We start from the raw sequence: 19086 nt of genomic DNA on the forward strand, positions 1-19086 counted from the left end.
CTAGGACATAATAGATGTTTAATGACTTTATGATTGCAGCAAATATTAAGCTATTATTAACCACTAACACTTCTTGAATTGGCTTAATGGGACAGAATCTTAAGGGTTAGCAAGAGGAGAAATAGATTGAAAGCATGGAGAGGGTCTTATCCTCTCCATTTGCAGTAGACTTTGGAGTTGTAAACCCTGAAGGGGAAGATAGGGCCATTGAAGATAAAAATTCAGTGCAAATGGAATACGGTTGACAGAAATCAGAAACACTAGACTATTCCTAGTGTATAAAAATTATCATGTATAGATTCTCATCTTATATTGTTATAGTCTTAAAGTGCTCTTCCATTGTTGCATCATAAAATCAAAATGATAACAAAAATAATAGTGAATTACAGATCAATCTGATTTTGTAAGGAATTGAACGTTAGTAGTGGTCATCTAGCAACAGATACCAATCATTAGTACCATTGTTTCACGTGTTCTGCTTAATCCAATTGTGAATTCTGAATTTATTTCCAATGAGAAGAGATAAGGAATAATTTCCTAAGGACAATTTAGTTTTAAATTCTTCTAGAAACTGCTGTAAGAAACCTTAAAAAAAAAAAAAAAAAGCATTGAAATGCCATCTGCTAAACAAATACTCTGGCATGACAAATTTAAACAATGTGAAATCCAAGAGATTAAAAATATGATTCAATCATATTACCAATCTTGGCTGCCATTGAAAAAGCAGATGTTAGAGGAAATTTTAGAAAATATTCCATTTGAATATAATATATCTAAATTTCTCCCAAATGTCTTTGTTTATAACTCCCCCAATATTCATATGTCAATGAGGTCTTTGTGATTTTGTTGTTGAAGTTATTAACTTGTCAGATCGCACTGCTTTTTCTGGGTCTGAAATCAAAACTTCTGTTTTAAAATAAGAGAATTACGGTTTTGTGATTAAAATCACCACTTTTAAATATGTCTGTGGTATTCAACTGGCATACCATTTGGAGTCCTGAATGCTACTGAGAGGGTTACTTACCTGCTAATGTATTTTAAATTAGCAAGACAAAGAAAGTGATTTCTAGCTCCCCACTACATGTTCCCTGGCATATACGGGGTTTAGTTAGGTACCTAACTTACCATTTCAGGGAATATTATTCTTACTGGATGGCAATTTCTCTTTAACCTAACCTTAACAGAAAAGGTTTTGAAATGGTCTCTACCATCTACTTTATTAAACATCTTCAGTGAAAGAAGAAAGCACTTGTCACTCCTAACAATGAGTAGGCTCAGTCTGTAAATCCTCCTTCACTTTGTTCTTACTGAGAAATATCACACTGTCACATACCAAAGAGAGACCAGGTGTGTGCATTTTCTTTTTACAAAAACATAGCTCTTTCTGAAGAGGTTGCCGCAGTGTGGTATTTAAATTGATGTTCATATAGTATCTAACTACTTAGCACTTGAACCACAATGGGGCTTTGGGGGCATGTAGACTTCAACCACTTGAAGTCTCTCAGTTGCCAATTAACCTGAAGGAAAATATTTGCCATGCAGGGCTCTTGCTTTAGGGAAATTGCTCTACTCCTTGCTAAACCAAATAATTTAAGCATATTGAGTGGAAATGGGTCCATGAGCAATGTTCCCAAAATTTTCACTCCTTGGATGACATTAACCAAGGAGATTGCAACATTGTTGGGCTCTGACAAGGCTGATCTCAGAAGCCTTAGGCCAAAGCTAAGGGCCTTTGTATTCCTGAATGACCACTGGGAACATTGTTAGTCCTGCCCTGGCACTCCCATGCATGCCCCTGCTTTTTGCTTTTTTAATTCTTTTCTCTACTGTCTCTTATTCTTTCATTTCTCTCTTCTTTAGTTCTTGAACTCTTCTTTACCTCTGTTGAACTCCACTCCAAATCTTTTTACTAGGACAGAGTATCCATCCCTAGATGAGATGGGTATTGATTGGCTGCTATAGGGCTCACACTACCTCCCTCAAGAGACGCCTGGGGACTTGTGTATCCCCGTATCACCAGTTCTCTAAAAGCTTTCTTCTAAGAAGATTTCCTCAACAAACCACATACAAGGGATTTCCATTTTAGTCTTGCTTCTGGAATGCTAGTCTAACAAATTATCATTATTATTATGATTACAAATAGATCTTCGGCTTTCCACTAGCAACCATAGACACTTCAAGCACTCAGCTAAAGACAATGCTTATCTATACTGGAGCAAAGTTTCCTTTTCCTAGCTCTACTTCTGGCATGACAGTGTGCAACTCAGTTACTCCTCAGCAAAACTAATGAAAGTAAAAAAAAAAAAAAAAAAAAACTAATGAAAGTATTTCTAAAACAACCATTTAAAAATGCTTAACCCCATGGACATAAAAAATGGAAATGGCCCTATGGGTATACAGTAAATGAGGAAACATTTACTTGAGAATATTTACTAAAACTCCATAAAACAGCCTGTCGTATTTGAGATAATATCCATACCCTCCCCGCTAACTTCCAGCTCTATGAGATGGGAACTCCACTCCAGACTAGTACAGTCAAGAATACAAGGTTCTGAATTCCCCAAGCTTCTAATTGGAGGGCTATTTTCCTGGGAGAGATAAGACATTAGCATTTCTCATGGTGTCCCTACCTACTAGTTGCTAAGGCAAATGTCTGGACAAGTGCAGCCAAGAGGAGGGAACTCTAGTCTTCTACTAGCTTCCACTCAGGGGACAAAGTCTCTACCTTGGCACAATAGAACACTGAGGTCCCAATTTCTCTTGCTTCAACTCATAGGGCAGGGATACAATGCCAAGGGAGACAAGCCAAGGACACCTGGTGTTATTACTCCCACATCCACTGAGTTCTCAGTTCTTTAAGCTAGGGTTTTGCGTAGGAAGAAGTGAGCTATTGTTCCTTCCCTCAGTACCAGAGCTGTGGCTCAGAAATTTTGGCAGGTAGAAAAAGCAGGCCATAGAACAGAAAGCTCAAGCTCTTTCCCCAAAGAAACTAACTTCATTTGCAACAGAATATGAAGTTCAAGCCTAAGGGTGCTTTCAAAAACTGTACAGGTTTTGGTGGAAGACAATTGGGAGGAGACTGATAGATTCATGAGAAATATAGGCTAAGCTGTGAACTAAAGAGTTGCTGGGGAAAAATAAGCAAAGAAACAGGTAGAAGAGCTTTCCTAGAGTCTGAATAAACCTCAGACACTGATGTCAGGAACTGTCCCTCCAAAGGAGCCTAAATTTGATTGGATTAGTATATGAAGCAATTTATTCCCCAGGGCATTATTACAAACAATAGAGCAAGCAACGAGCAATTACTGGAGCTACGCAGATGTATGTGGGCACATAAACAGGCAGAGAACCACACCAAAACCACTGTCCCCCCAGAGTGACTGTGAGCATATCCAAGGATGGGCCCCCGAGGAACATCAGAGGTTCATCTTATGTGTGTTTATCAAGGTGGAGAGGAGAAGCAGGGAAGAGACTTCACTAAAGTAATCTAACCAGTCCCTAAATAAGTAAACAAGCTAATAACAACAAGCCCCAGATGAGGAGAGAGATGAAGCCAGTACCCAAGTTGCTATAATATATGATCTAAAATATTCTGTTTCCAAAAAATATGAAACATACAAAACAAACGGGAAGAAAATGTGACCCATATATCAGAAGAAAAGCAACAGAACTGTCTGTAAGAGTGATCAGATGTCAGACTAGTCAGAAAGACTTCAAAGAAGCCATTATAAATATATTTAAAGAACTAAAGGAAACCACAATTTTAGTAAAGTATGATGACAATGTTACATTAAACAGGGGACATTAATGAAGAGATAGCAGTTATGAAAAGAACCAAATGGAAATTCTCGAGTTGAAAAATGCAATAACTGAAATCTGAAGGTTCACTAGACAGGCTAAGTTGAAAATTTGAACTGGAAGAATAAAGAAGTAGAGAACTCAAAAATAATCAACAAAAATTATACAAGCCAGAGGACAGAGAGAAAAAAGAATGAATAAAAAGAAACAGAGCTTCAGAGAAACTTGAGACCCTGTTACGTACAAGAAAATACATGTTGTGGCAGTACCACAAGATCAGAGAGAACAAAACAGAAAATATTTGAAAAATTAATGGCTGAAAATTACCCAAATTTTCTGAAAACCATAAATCTACACATACAGGGAGTTCAACAAACAATGAAGGTAAACTCAAAGAGATTCATATATAAATAGATGCACTGTAGTTAAAATGCCAAAGAAAATCTTGAAAGCAGCAAGAGAAAAATGATTCCTTACTTATAAGGAAATTCAATTACTATTAACAGTCAACTTCTCATCAGAAATAATGGGTGTCTGAAGGCAATGGGATAACATAATCAAACTCTTCAAATTTGGAAAACTGTCAACCAAGCATCTTATCATTCAGAAATGAAAGTGAAATAAAGACATTTGGATAAATAAAAACTGAAAGAATCTGTTGCTAGCAGAGCTGTCTTTCAAGAAGTACTAAAGCAAATTCAACAGACTGGAAAGCAAGTAACCTCAGAAAGTAATCTAAATCCATACACACAAAGAGTACTCGTAAAGGTAATTCTGTAATTATAAAAATATAATACGTATGTATGCAATTGTATTGTTGGGCCTATAACATACAGAAATGTAATGTATTTGCACATAATAGCACAAGGAGGTGAATGGGGACAAAGCTGTCCTGGGCCAAGAATTGACTCCAGATGTTAACTTGAATCCACAGGAACAAACGCAGGGGATCTCAGATGATAAATAAGATGGTTAATATAACAGAAGTTGCAAATTAAGTGCTTGTTCTTTCCACTTCTTTCAGCTTCTTAAAAAAAAAAGATTTTATTTATTTGATAGAGAGAGTGAGAGAGAATGAGCAGGGAGGGGCAGGTGCGGCAGAGGGAGAGGGAGAAGCAGACCTCCCCACTGAGCAGGGAGCCCAACATGGGGCTCGATCCCAGGGCCCCAGGATCATGACCTGAGCTGAAGGCATATGCTTACTGACTGAGCCACCCAGGTACCCCTTCTCTCAGCTTCTTTAAAAGACATACAAGTAATAATAATTACAACAATGTGTTATTGGGTTTATAATATACAGAGAGGTAATACATAATAATATCACAATAACAGAGAAAAGAGAATAGAGCTATATGGGAATGATGTCTCTATATCTCACTGGAATTGTTAATATAATTCTGAGCTGTTTTTTGATAAGATCTACATGGTAAGACCTAAAGCAATCACTAAGGAAATAACTGAAAACATATAGCAATAAAATCATTAAAGAAATGAAAATGCAACTTTAGAAAATATTCAGTTAATGAAAAGTAAGTACTAAAGGAAAAATAGATGAACAAAAAAAAGACTTGAGGCATATAGAAAACAACATGGTAAGTTTAAGTCCATCTGTACTCATAACAAATGTGAATGGACTAAATACTTCAATCAAAAGGCAAAAATTTGTCAAACTGGGTTTAAAAAAAAACAGGATCCAAATATAAGAGATACAGTTTGTTTCTAAATTACAAATAGATTGAAAGTAAAAGGATAGAAAAAGATACATCATGTAAACAACAATAGAGCTGGAGGGACATTTTATAATGAGGAAACTATCAATCCATCAGGAAGGTACAATAATTATAAACACATGCACCTAACAAGAAAACACCAGAGATATGAAACAAATATTGACATAAAAAAAAGGAGATATATATATATGTATATAACATTCCATATCATTTTTAAGCCCTGGCAAGCATTCATTATAAGTCCAGATGCACAGTTTGGGAGTACTTGATACAGAATTCATTCTTGTATATTTTTTATTTTAAAAAATTAGCATACCTGAGAGTTTGCCTAAAAGAAGGTAAAAAGTTTATAAATTCAATAGAACCAAAATAACCAAATTGCTTTCTTTTACTTCTTAATCAGTTGTTTTGGCATTATACAAACACAACCTCAGATGATTTTTTTTAGTTGAAAACAAAACAAAACAGAGATGCCTGGGTGGCTAGTGGCTGAACATCTGCCTTCGCCTCAGGGCGTGATCCCAGAGTTCTGGGATCGAGTCCCACATCGGGCTCCCTGCATGGAGCCTGCTTCTCCCCCTGCCTATGTCTCTGTCTCTCTCTCTGTGTCTCTCATGAATAAAGAAATAAAATCTTTTAAAATTAAAAAAAAAAAACAAAACAACGGAAATCACTTGACAGGTTTACCTCTCCAGGAGATCTTTATATGGCAAAGTACAGGTTTAAAAAATCCACCAAAGCCTGACATTTTGTCCTATGGTTACTGCAACTGGGTGTATTTAGAGGACATTGATTTTGTTTAATAGCAGTTATATTGAGATGTAATTCACCACAAAATTCATCTTTTTAAGGCATACAATTCATTGTCTTTTAGTATTATGCACACAGTTGTGTAATCATCATCACTGTCTAATGTTACAACATTTCATCACCCCCAAAATAAACACCCATTAGGTGTCACTCTCTGCCCCTACTCCCTCAACCCTTAACAAACTATTTGTGTGTGGATTTGCCTATTCTGGATATTTCAAATAAATGGAATCATAAGATATGTGGTCTTTTGCAACTCATTTCTTTCATTTAACATGTTTCCCAGGTCCGTCTATGTTGTAGACTATACTGCATTACTTTTTATGGCCAAAAAATATTCCGTTATATGGATATACCACAATTTCTTTATCCATTCATCAGTTGATGTACATCTGGGCTGTTTCTACCTTTTGGTTATTATGAATAATGCTGCTATGAACATTCAAGTATAGGTTTCTGTAAGGTGATATTTCACTTATTTTGAGGAATAAAATTGCTGGGTCATAGAGATATTCTATGTTCAACATTTTGAGAAGCTGCTAGGCTGTCTTTCAATGTGGGTACATCATTTTACAATCCTATCACCAATGTTACGAGGACTCCAGTATCTCCACATCCTCACTGAGACTTGCCATTGTCTTTTTATTTTAATCATCCTAATGAGTCCGAAGTAGTATCTCCTTGTGGTTTTGATGTGCATTTTTCTACTGACTAATGATGTTGAGTATCTTTTCATATGCTTACTGTCCATTCATATATCTTTTTTAAAGAAATGGCAACAAATATTTTGCTTATCTTAAAATATTGTGTTTTTTGTCTTTTTTATCGTTTTGTCTTTTTGCTTTCTCAATATTGATATTTTAATTAATGCTGCCCTTCTCTTCTTATTCACAATGAGTGAGAAAGAATACAAAATTTGCACAAATGTTTAGATACAAATGCTCTGAAGAAAGGTCAGAAATAGAAGGCAAAGAAATTTGAGTGCAAATCATGTCATCTCCAGATATGTTTTGAAACAGTAAAATGTATCTATCTGCCAAATCCTATTTCTAAAATCCAGGACTTCTGAACTCAAACCAGAATCTGCCATCAAAAGCTAATTAACTGAATTCCTGCACTATGAATATCTCCAGTAGAGAGCACTAATGTTTCTTTTTATTATTTTGTGTAAGTAATGCTAAAATTAAAAGAAGGCTTAGGAAGCAGTTACTACCCTTTCTGATTCCCACACATCTGAGAACATAAGACACAAAGGCATTTATTCCACATTCGCTAGCAGTTTATTGAGCACTCACTATCCCTAGATACCATGTTAGACCTTGGGATATGGAAGAAGAAACCTTATATTTTTCACTCTCTAGAAATTTAGAGTCTAGTACAGAAGCTTGGTCTAATCTCCCAATAACCCCTTCTTTCATCAATCAGAGAAAGTATTTACTAATTAATCATCCACTTTCCTATCTCTAACCACACACATATATATGTATAAAGATGCATAGACCAACTGTCCTTGTTTGAGAACAATAGATTCAGAAGGGCCTCAAAGACAATCTACTCAAAATCTCTCATTTTGTGCATGGGAACTCTTAGTTCAGAGTGGGTCACTTACCAAGGATCATGATAAGAGCTAAATTAATGTTTCTGGAACTATCCTAACCATATTACTCATCTAATCCTTACCACAACCCATTTTTCAAATAGAAGACTAAGGCTAAGAGAAATTAAGTAATAACAAAACTTAAACAGCTCATAAAGGCAAAGCCAACGTTTGAATCCAAGTAGCCTTGCTCCAGAATCCATGCTTTTATCCACTAGGCTATATTTAGGTAGCTATTTCTAAAGTAGTCATAATTTGTTAACTCACATTTTTGCACTGTCCTGCATGCCGTCTTGTATGCTAATCATCATGGGTTTGGGCCTCTCCAAAGCCAATCCTCTGGTCAAATGTTATCAAAGAAATCTCAAGGTATTATGACACTTCATAGCCACAAGACACTCGTTAGAAAAAAATGGCCCAATGCCAATGTGGATGTATATGTTACCAAGAAAGAGGAGATGAAGACCTCCACTGCCATGAGAAATGTAAGTGATCTTGTAATAAGTAAATATTTTTTAGCTAACTTTGGAAAATATTGCAGCTTTGTCGATCATCCCCTTGTCTTCTCAAATTGTCCCTATCTACTCCTTTGCACTTCCAAATCCCAGTCTCTTAAATTTGTTGCTTCTTCATGCAGTGAGAACATATTAAACCTGGGACCTGAAGTGGACAGAGCTAGGGCTTAAATCCTCAGATGACCCTGGAATATACCAAATAGAGAATGTGTGCATTTTAGAAATTTCAGACCTCTTTTACTTCATTTATTCATTCATCATTTGGCAAATATTTATTCTGTGCCCGGAATGAGAAAATCACTGTGTCAGTTTCTGGGGATATACTAGTATATGTGATGGATGTAGCCTTCATCCTCCAGAGGATGTTAGGGATCTGCAATTAAGCAATTGTCATCTTTCCGCCCACTAGGCCACTGAATGATGGCTGGGCTGTAGGAGGTTTAGCAGAGTGCCTCAGCAAGGCCGGGGACTGCTAATAGGTGACAGCACTATTAGTATACAGAGTACAGAAGAAGTAAGAGAATGTGGTTCAGAAATGACTATCATACATTGAGTGATTGGTGTGAACTCAAAAGTAGCTTACAAATAGAAATTATTTGCATTTTTGTTATTTACTCAGAATGCACATATCTTTTTAGTCCTGGACCCTGAAGAGCAAAATATTATATTTGCTTATTGAACTGATAAGTAAGTTTAGTAAATCCAGGAATTCTGTTTAACATTCAAGTTCACTCAAAGATGAAGATAAAATTGTAAAATTTCCACTCACCTATATACCTGTTTTCATCCTTCAAAATGCTTCCCCCTCATCTTTACTTGTAATCAAGTTGTCTGTAACTCCCCCACCTACACAAGGCCTTTGTCAGCCACCAGAGCTGTTCTACTCACTAAAAAAACAGGTTCCATGGAAGCTCTGAGTTCTTTAATTCACTCATCAGATCTCAATTTCTCCAAGAAGTTTTTCCTACCTTAACCCACACTCTCCTCTACCAGTGTAAGCCTTACTACTTTTGCCCACCAGCTTTGCAATGAGAAAGAACATCTGCTTTATTATCTTACTGCCCTTTTTCATAAGGTAACTAGATTAAATTAAACTATTTTTTTAAGATTTTATTTATTTATTCATGAGAGAGAGAGAGAGAGGCAGAGGGAGAAGCAGGTTCCATGCAGGGAGCCCGACGTGGGACTCGATCCCGGGTCTTCAGGATCACGCCCTGGGCTGAAGGTGGTGGTAAACCCTGAGCCACCTGGACTGCCCAAATTAAACTATTATAAAGTATATTTGAGTCATAGGCTCTGAGCCATGTCAGTATCCTGTGTTAGAAGATTCTCCTGGGTCCTATATTGCTCACTTATCTGGTGACCTATTCACCTCTATTTTTTCAAGTTTTAAAAACTTCATGCTTCTTGAGGGTAAGTGTCCTTTTGCCCTTATATGCTCTGAAAACAATAGTTTGGTGGAGTTAGTAAATTAGATGCAAAGAAGCTTACAGGGATAAGTCAGTAGAATAAGTAGGTAATTGGAAAGTGTGTCTGCATTTAGATATGCAGGGTTCAGAAACCCAAGCCAGAGAGGATGGTGTTGTGGGGACAGCCTGGAGTTTGGTTAGTTAGTCCTTATTGATTTATAACATCCCGCCTACCATTCTCTGGAGGAATGCTGAGACACTGTGGACCTCAGGAAGGCAGAGACCACATCTGTCATGTGGACCAGTGTATCCCTAGAAACTAGTATGGTATTTTGCATAGAATAAATGCTTGTTGGATGATAAATGAATGAGTGAAATGAAGTCTGGGACTTCTAAAACATGAATGAACTATTTCTATCTTCTTATATTGTTCATGATGGATACTATTAAATACCTTGTAAAATATAAACTCCTCCCTAGTCTGTTAGTGGCTTGACCTAGGTCTCATGGCCAGAAGAGCCACCAGTAGAACCCAAGACTCCAAGTCCAGTGCTCTTTCTTGCATGTAATCTTTTTCTTCCCCAGCTCTAAAATGTTCTGAATTCTGTTCTTTTACAATTATTTTTTCTTCTTAATAAACCACAGTGCTATAGTAGCTCCTACCTTTAAACAATCAGTTTAGGGGTGCCTGGGTGGCTCAGTCAGTTAAACGTCTGACTCTTAATTTTGGCTCACGTCATGCTCTCAGGGTTGTGAGATCGAGCCCCACATTGGGCTCCATGCTGGGTGTGGAGCCTGCTTAAGATTCTCTCTCTCCCTCTGCCCCTCCCCTACCTCTCTCTCTCTCCCATTCCCCCTCTTTAAAAAAAAATAGGTTTAGATGAGAATTGAAGTCCAGTATTCAAAGTACATTATATTATTTTTTAAAGATTTTATTTATTTATTCATGAGAGACACACAGAGAGAGGCAGAGACATAGGCAGAGGGAGAAGCAGGCTCCATGAGGGGAGCCTGATGCGGGATCCGATCCCAGGACCCTGGAATCATGCCCTGAGCCAAAGGCAGACGCTCAACAACTGAGCCACCCAGGTGCCCTTCAATGTATACTATAATTAGCAAATGACCTAATATCAGACAAGAAATGCACAGGCATGTGCACACCTACACACAGCTGCTGAAGGGTAAAAAATGGGCAGAAATCAAGGTATGGCTGCTTTGAGACCTGAGTTACTCTCAACCAATGGATGGGTTTGCTATGTTGAACCTCAGAAACCAGCCATGGTAACACCACCAGGAAACCTCTTGCCCAGATTCCAACGTGGTTCATGGAACACAGTGCGACTCCTTGCAGGGATCCCAGCAATCACTGTATCAGTCACAGGCAGAACTCAGCAGGGCTTTTTAAAATCACTTAGCAGAAGCTGAGGAGCACCAACTCTGCTTTAATTCTAGGCTTTCAGCCTGGCTTCGCTTGCAAATATTTTCTTAGAAGTCGCCTCCTTTTTATGGATAGAAAGGGACAAAAGTCAGTAACTGGCTGGCTGCTGTATGGTGGATTCCAATATGTGACCCAGATGACAGTATGTATTCTTTAAATGGGATGCATGGGAAACTTTCAAAGAAATATTTGGACAACTTCCCAGAAGACAGTTCAGCTGGGGATGTCGGGTATCCTGCTGCAGGAATTGGTGTTTTTCCTTCGGAGAAGAGGCTTGGAGGTCACCTTTATAGCACTTTTCTCATAAGTAAGGGGCAGCATACAGTTAAGGCGGTGTGTGTGTGTGTGTGTGTGTGTGTGTGTGTGCAATCAGCAGGGTGGGTGGTGAGAACAGAGTAACTCGACATGAATATGTCAGCCTGGGACCATGATAAGGGATCAACTCACACTGAAGTGCACAGCAGCCTTGCACAATTGCAGTTTGGATTTCTAGGTCAGGCTACTTTATTCCAAACACATGTGCAATGTCCTACTCATCCTGTCCTCAGAATTCCCACCACTGAGCTCATCCTCGGGGGTTATTCTCAGAATTTTCCTTAGGCCCAGGAACACTCATGTGAAACCTCTGAAACAAGTAGATTGAAAAGGTCAGGAAAACATGGTGAAGTGTTGGCCAAAAATAAAAATTCTTTATCAATAACAACGTGCTTGGCCATAAGCCGAAACAGGGGATTCAGGCAAACTCTCTGAGAATGCAAAACTGTAAATAACTTCTAATTTTTATTCTTTTCTTTTGGCCTGACATCTCAGTAAAACTAACAAACTTGAACCATGATGCTGAGACAATATTTAAAAGTAATATTCCAGTTTAGAATCTTAAAGCTACCCAAACTTCCTCAGACCCGTTCTCAGTATGATTCTCCTTCAACTCTACGTGGACCGCCAACTCTCCTCTGTAGATGCCATCTGGGGATCCCTGAGTGGCTCAGGGGTTTGGGGCCTGCCTTCAGCCCAGGGTGTGATCCTGGAGACCCGGGATCAAGTCCCACATTGGGCTCCCTGCATGGGGTCTGCTTCTCCCTCTGTGTCTCTGCCTCTCTGTGTCTCTCATGAATAAATAAATAATATCTTAAAAAAAAAAAAGACACCATCTGGGTATACCTCCTGTATGCTATCTGGATATACCCCCCATATTTAAAACCTTAACTTTCAGAACATGATTTATTATATTTATCTCCCTCACTTCTGAGAGATCCCCAGTCTTTCTTTTATATTGTGTAGATATCAATGTTTAATTAATTTAATGAAAGAGGATTTTTATTATCATAAATCATTTTTAGAATGCAGAATTGAAAAAGAACTGTTAATATTGGATAATATTCAGTCTTCCATTAATCATAACAATTTTCTCAAGATTCAGAAAAAATGAAACTCTTATCAACATAGCCACATGGAGCTTAGCTTATGCTGATGACACTCAGAGATGTGGGGGTTTTTTTTGTTTGTTTGTTTTTCTGTTCTCAGAGAATCAGCTCAGAAGTAGCCTGACAATATTTTGGACTTCAGTTAATTTGACTGTGGAAATAGTGACTGAGTCTCATAGATTTTTTCTTTTCTTTTCTTTTTTTTTTTTTTTTACCAAAATAACTTAATCAGAGAGTCCCTTAGAGAATTTCAGATATTCCTGTAATCCTGTAAAGACTGACATATTCTAAGTCATATTCTAAGACTCCACGGGTTCTGTTTCCAAAGAGATTATAAGGTAGTGGTAAAACTGGGTACAGACATGAAAGCCAAACAGGATTTGTGTTTCTCATTATAAGGTCTACCCTGGGATGCCAATAGTTTCCAGTTAGTAAATACTTTCTCCTCATTATGGTCCCATACCATGTGCATAGTATTAAAATTCTCAGGGACTAGCATTAGAGGTTATTCTTCTTTCTCCTCACTGTAATGCAAGCAGAAGCTTATATGAAGCATCACAGGAGGAAGAAGAAACAAGAGAAACATACACTGGATGTTTCAGAGGAGGATTCCCAGAAGCAATATCACAAATTCAAAAGGCCGTGTTCTCCAGTGTCAATAATAAATGCTGCCATCATAGATGGCGACTTAGTTCATGAGACTTGGGATAAAATAAACATATTTATAAGCTACATGCCTGAGATTAACCCAGAGCTAATGCAGTCTTAATGAACTTGATGACTTTAACCTCTTGCTAATGGTAACTTGGGTTACCTAGCATGGAAGTCACTTTTTTTTTTTTTTAAGATTTTATTTATTTATTCTTGAGAGACACACAGCAAGAGACAGAGGCAGAGGGAGAAGCAGGCTCCATGCTGGGAGTCCGATGTGGGACTCGATCCTGGGACTCACGCCCTGAGCCGAAGGCAGCTGCTCAACTGCTGAGCCACCCAGGCGTCCCTGGGAGTCACTTTTTAATTCATACCATCATTAGAATTGGAATCTTAGCAATCACCTAGTTTATAATCTTTTATAAACCAAGAGCTTGATTCCCAAGGAGGTGAAATAACTACTCCCAGTCACACAAGTAGTGATATTGCTGTCATAGAAGATGGATTATCTGTCCATGAATTTGGAAGGAAAGGGAAAAAGTCCTTTCCAAACATTCAAAGATACATATGGAAAATTAGACATTTTCAATTCTGAATCTCATGACTTTATAATCAGCTTATAACACTCACTTTTTTCCTGGTTTCATATTTAATTCTGTTTATCTTCCTCTCCAGGTGGTAAGCCCTTTGAGGAGCACACCTAAACCTAAATTGGCTTAATAGATCTGCACACACACAGCATCTCACATATAAACTCAAAAAAACTCTATGAATGAGGAAGTGCTGAAATGTTCTTTCAACCTTTCCTCCAAGAAGACAGCTGCCAACCCAGAATGGAGTGGACAAGGAAAGAACAGAGCAGTGTCAGAGAGACAGCCTGCTTCCTACTCCGAGTAATTTACTTATTTTTTAAAATTTCTTTTTATTGGAGTTCAATTTGCCAACATATAGCATAACACCCAGTGCTCATCCCATCAAGTGCCCCCCACTCAGTGCCCGTCACTCAGTCACCCTAATCCCCGGTCCACTTCCCTTTTCACCACCCCCTTGTTCGTTTCCCAGAGTTAGGGGTCCTTTCAGAGTAATATAAATTGTAGTCCCAATCTCAACAGTCTTTGCGGACACAATTTGGTCTCACAGAACTCAGTCACGCCAATGACTTTACTCACATTTACACAAGCCCACCAGATAACGCCGCCCCAATGCTTTTAGGGTCTTCATTTTATTCCTTTGGGAAGCCCCTGTACAAACATTTTTTTTTCCCCAAGGTTTTATTTATTCATGAGAGAGAGAGAGAAAGAGGGAGGGAGAGAGAGAGAGGCAGAGACACAGGCAGAGGGAGAAGCAGGCTCCATGCAGGGAGCCCGATGCGGGACTCGATCCCGGGTCTCTAGGATCACGCCCTGGGCCGAAGGCGGCGCTAAACCGCTGAGCCACCCGGGGATCCCAACATGTTTTTTTTTCTAATGGGAATGTGATTGCCATAGCAACTGAGAGATATCAATGTCGCCTAATTGAATCATTGTGTTGATGATACTCTGTGCAAAATAAATAAATAAATAATAAATAAATAAATAAAATAATAATAATAAAATTTAAAAAACCCAGATAAATCTGGGGTGGGGATGCGAGTGGGGCCTGAAGGAGAACGACAAGGTTTAGCCCCCGAATTCCTGGGTTCGAATTCTCTGCCCCAGGACGCGGCGCGCCCCGACCTCGCCCCCGCCCCCGCCCCCCCCCCCCCCCCCCCGCCGCCGCCGCCGCAGGGGGAAGCGAGCCGGGCCCAGGCGGGCGGCCCGCACCGGGGACCTGAGCGCGGCCGGTCGGGGCCGCGGGGCGGGCGGGCTCCCACGTGCGCCGGCGGGGCTCCCCGGCGGCCCAACACGCCCAGAGCGAGCGGGTCGGGGGCGCCCGCGGACACGCCCGGGCCGGCTGCCGGCGAGCGGAGCGCGGGGCCACGCGGCGCGCTGGGGGGGGGGGGGGGGCGGGGGCGGGGGCGAGGCCCGGGGCGCCGGGGTCCCGCGGCGGCCGCCCTCCCGGTCCTCTTCCCCCGCCGCCGCCGCCGCCGCCGCCGCCGCCGCCGCCGCCGCGCAGGCCCCGCCCCCCCGCCCGCCAACCGAGTCAGCGGTTCGCGCCGCCGCGCCGCGATTGGCCGGCCCGACGCGCCGCGTCACAATGGAGCCGGTCGGAGGCGGCGAGCCCGGCAGCGCCGGGGCTTCCCGCTGAGCCCGCCGCGGCCGGCAGCCGGGACCGAGCCCGCGGGGCGGCGTCCGGGGGCGCGGGGCACGCGGCGGGGAGCGCGGGCGCCCGGGGCCGGGGTCGCGCAGGCAGGTAGGTCGCGGCGGGGCGCCCCCCGCTGGCGGCGGCGGAGCCCGGGGCGCGGGGCGCGGGGCGCAGCAGGTGGGGCCGCGCGCAGGTGCGAGGCTCACCTGCGGCTCGAGCCGGGCCTGCGGGCAGGTGGCGCGGCGGCGCGGCTGCCCGGGCGCCCCCGGAGAGCGGGAGCGAGCCCCCTCCCCGAGAAGGGGCGCCGCCGGGTGCCGGGGTCGTTCGGGCGACGGGGCGGGCGGCCGCGGCCAGGAGGGCCCCTGGGTGTCCGCGCCGCCGCGGGGTCCGGGCGCCGCCGCTGGTCCGGGCGCGGTGCGGGGCGCGGGGCGGGGCGCGGGGCGCGGGGCGGCTGCGGGGCCGGGCGGGGGCGAGCGCACCTCTCCCGGGGGCGCCCGCCCGGCCCCCCGCCCCCCCCCCCCGCCCCGGCGCTGCTGCCGCCGCCGCTGCCCGAACCCCGGGTCCCCGCGTCTGACGGCGCTGGCGCTGCTCCCCTGCCGGGAAGGGCGCGGCGGGGGCGACCTCTGCCCACGCGGGGAAGCCAGCACTGTCCTCCCGGGCTCCCGGGCTCCAGGCGAGCAGGTCCCGAGAGGTCAGAGGTGCTGGCTCGTGACTCTGTCCCAACTGACTTCCCAAAGTCCATAGGTTGCCTCCAGTCAGATGACATTTGTGGAAGACTTGCGCTTGGTGCAAGAAAGACTCTCCGCGACCCCCTTTCCCTTCCCAAGAAAAGGAAATTTCGAAACAGAACCCTGCGCCTGAACTTTCTCCAATACGTCTGCCTTGCCTGAAAACTGTTTTTGAGACTCCGTGAAGAGATGGCAGTAGGGAAATCTTAAATTGCAGATATGTAGCCAGTTTGAAATAGTCCATTTGTGCCCCGCTTTCTAGGAGAAAATCAGATGGCCTGTGTCTTCATCAGACTGTTCTGTCCCTGACACCCAAGTGTAGGCTTGAAGTGCTCAAAAGAAGTCAAAACGCAGGATAACCGCATTCCTAGGATGTCCAGGTTGCACCTCCTGAGAAACCAAAACTGCTCCTTTGAGTCGTGGGTGCCAAGGTGACTTTCTTTGGCCCCTGGCCTTCCTAGTCGGTAGCACCACTCGTGAAGAGGATATAAAGTGACAGCTAATCCCCCAAGTAGTTGGGCCTGTGTGATTTAAGAATATAAGCCTTACCATGTGTGACATTACTTTTTAGTTCAAGTAACGAGGGAGGCAAAGTTGTCACAGATTGTATGTACACTTGAGTCACGGCACTTTTTCTTGTACCCACTACCCCCCTAAAGTGTTTTTATTACAGCAAAAAATAAAAATCTCCACTTTAGAATTAAATTTACTATTCTTTCAAACTTGTTCTGTTTTTCTTCACCCGGAAGGGTGTTCCAACATATCCAGCCTAACGTGTATTTTCACATATGGAGTGATTTTATTTGACTATTTGGTAAGATTTCCTTTTGTGAGACCATTCCACGTTGCTGTTTCATTCTTCGGAATCCTCACAGTGAAAGCACCACGTTAATTAAGATGAAAATGGCCCTAATCAATACAACTGAAAAAAGATACCGGATCCTCCAAGTTGGTTTTTTTTTTTTTTTTTTTTTTTGACTTTATTTTTTAGAGCAACTTTAGGTTCACAGCAAAATTGAAAGGAAAGTGCAGAGGTTTCCCTTAAAGCCCCCCCCCCCCATGTGTAGCCTGCCCCATTATCAACATGCCCTTGCCAGAGTGGTACATTCGTTACACTCAGTGAGCCTACCCTGATACTTCGTTATCACCCAAAGTCCATAGTTTACATTAGGGTTCACTCTTGGTGTACAAATGTATGGTGACGCGTTATCCACCAGTTTCATAACAGACTGTGGTCCTAGATCACATTATCACTGCCCTAAAAAATCCTTTGTGCTCCACCTTGCATCCTTCCCTCCCCATTAATGACCACTGATCCTCTCATGGTCTCCATAGTTTTGCCTTTTCCAGGATGCCATAGTTGGAATCATGCAGTCTGTAGCCTTTCCAGACTGGCTTCTTCCACTTAGTGTTATGCATTTAAGTATCCTCTAGGTCTTTTCATGGCTTGATAGCACATTTCTTTTTAGCGCTCAATAATATTCCATTGTCACTCCAAGTTGTATAAGACTGTGTGGGTAATTTTCCTGCAGTGGCCTGAAATTTGTGTTGTTTTTGTCTTGTTTCCTTGAAGCGGGCAAATATTTTAGTAGTTAGAAGATTCATGCTTTAGCCAAAGTTTTTATTTGTGAACGAGTTAAATTTTATTTTCAAATCCTTCTTAATGGTATCTGAGTATTTTTATATGCTTTTCTAATTTTTTTTTTTTTTTTTTTTTTTTTTTACTGCTCATACAGAAAAAGAACCCAGCCTATTTAATCCTTAGGTTTTATTTGGTGTCTCTCAAGTTGAATTTCCACATTTTATTTTTGTTTCTCCTTTCCATCCTCCTTCTAGCATACACTGAAAATATCAGAGATGAACCTACGCCAGACCTGTCGTGTTACTCCAGACTTGGTGGAATGGTTTGCATTGCCTTCCACGTAGCATGTCCCTCCCTGGTCCCCCTGACTAAGAGAATGCTGGATGTTCCACAAACAGTTCAGGCCTGTGACCACTCAAAGGGAATCTGGGAGGTCCAGTTCTAGCATAGGATTTTTTTTTCACCAGCTGTAGAATGCATTCTGATCTCTGCCGTGTATATTTTCATATTCCTGTCTTTACTTTTATTGCTATCACCTACTTTCATTTTATTTCCCATCTATATTTTCTACACTTTCCACATACCTTTATTGTGAATTTTTTTTTTTTTTTCTGTCATTTAAAATAATGTCTTTGGGCAGCCTGGGTGGCTCAGCAGTTTAGCATCGCCTTCAGCCCAGGGCGTGATCCTGGAGACCCGGGATCCAGTCCCATGTCAGGCTCCCTGCGTGGAGCCTGCTTCTCCCTCTGCCTGTGTCTCTGCCTCTCTCTCTCTCATAAATAAATAAATAAAATCTTTTTTAAAAGTAAATAAAATAATGTCTTTGGTGGACATTATTTTTCCTTTTCTGAATTATGAAGATTGATCTTAAATAAAATGAGGCCTAATTCTAATCACTGAATCTCTCTGCTAAGGTCTTAACCACTGTTGTTCATTTAGAAATTGAGGAAAGGGTAATAATAAACTCCCTGTTCTATGACTTCCTCTCATTTAGGATTCTGCTCAATTGCAATACAATTTAAATTCACGTCTTCAATGCTGTTGTGAACCTGTGTAAAGGAAATGAATAAAAATGAGTTGTCGGAGCTCTGTTCTTGAACTTTCCTTTTGCCTTTTCGACCTTTATGCTGTCTTTGATACGGGTCACATGCTTCTGCTTGTCCCTTTCCAGACTGTGTATC

At 41.7% G+C, this 19086-nt stretch overlaps 1 protein-coding gene across 13 annotated transcripts in view; it reads left to right on the forward strand.

The window, feature by feature from the left end:
* The first annotated feature begins 15618 nt into the window (after nucleotides 1-15618).
* LRRC8B (leucine rich repeat containing 8 VRAC subunit B) overlaps nucleotides 15619-19086 on the forward strand; it is an 85627-nt gene continuing 82159 nt past the window's right edge. For 8 of the 13 annotated variants that reach the window (XR_012035016.1, XR_012035013.1, XR_012035012.1 and 5 more), the window contains exon 1: nucleotides 15660-15703. The gene's annotated coding sequence lies outside the window, so the exon portion shown is untranslated. Of the gene's footprint in view, nucleotides 15704-19086 lie in introns of all 13 variants that reach the window. The other 5 variants (XR_012035020.1, XM_072834400.1, XM_072834399.1 and 2 more) reach the window with 4 other exon arrangements.

This window comes from Canis lupus, chromosome 8 (assembly GCF_048164855.1).
Source record: "Canis lupus baileyi chromosome 8, mCanLup2.hap1, whole genome shotgun sequence".
Taxonomy (NCBI): domain Eukaryota; kingdom Metazoa; phylum Chordata; class Mammalia; order Carnivora; family Canidae; genus Canis; species Canis lupus.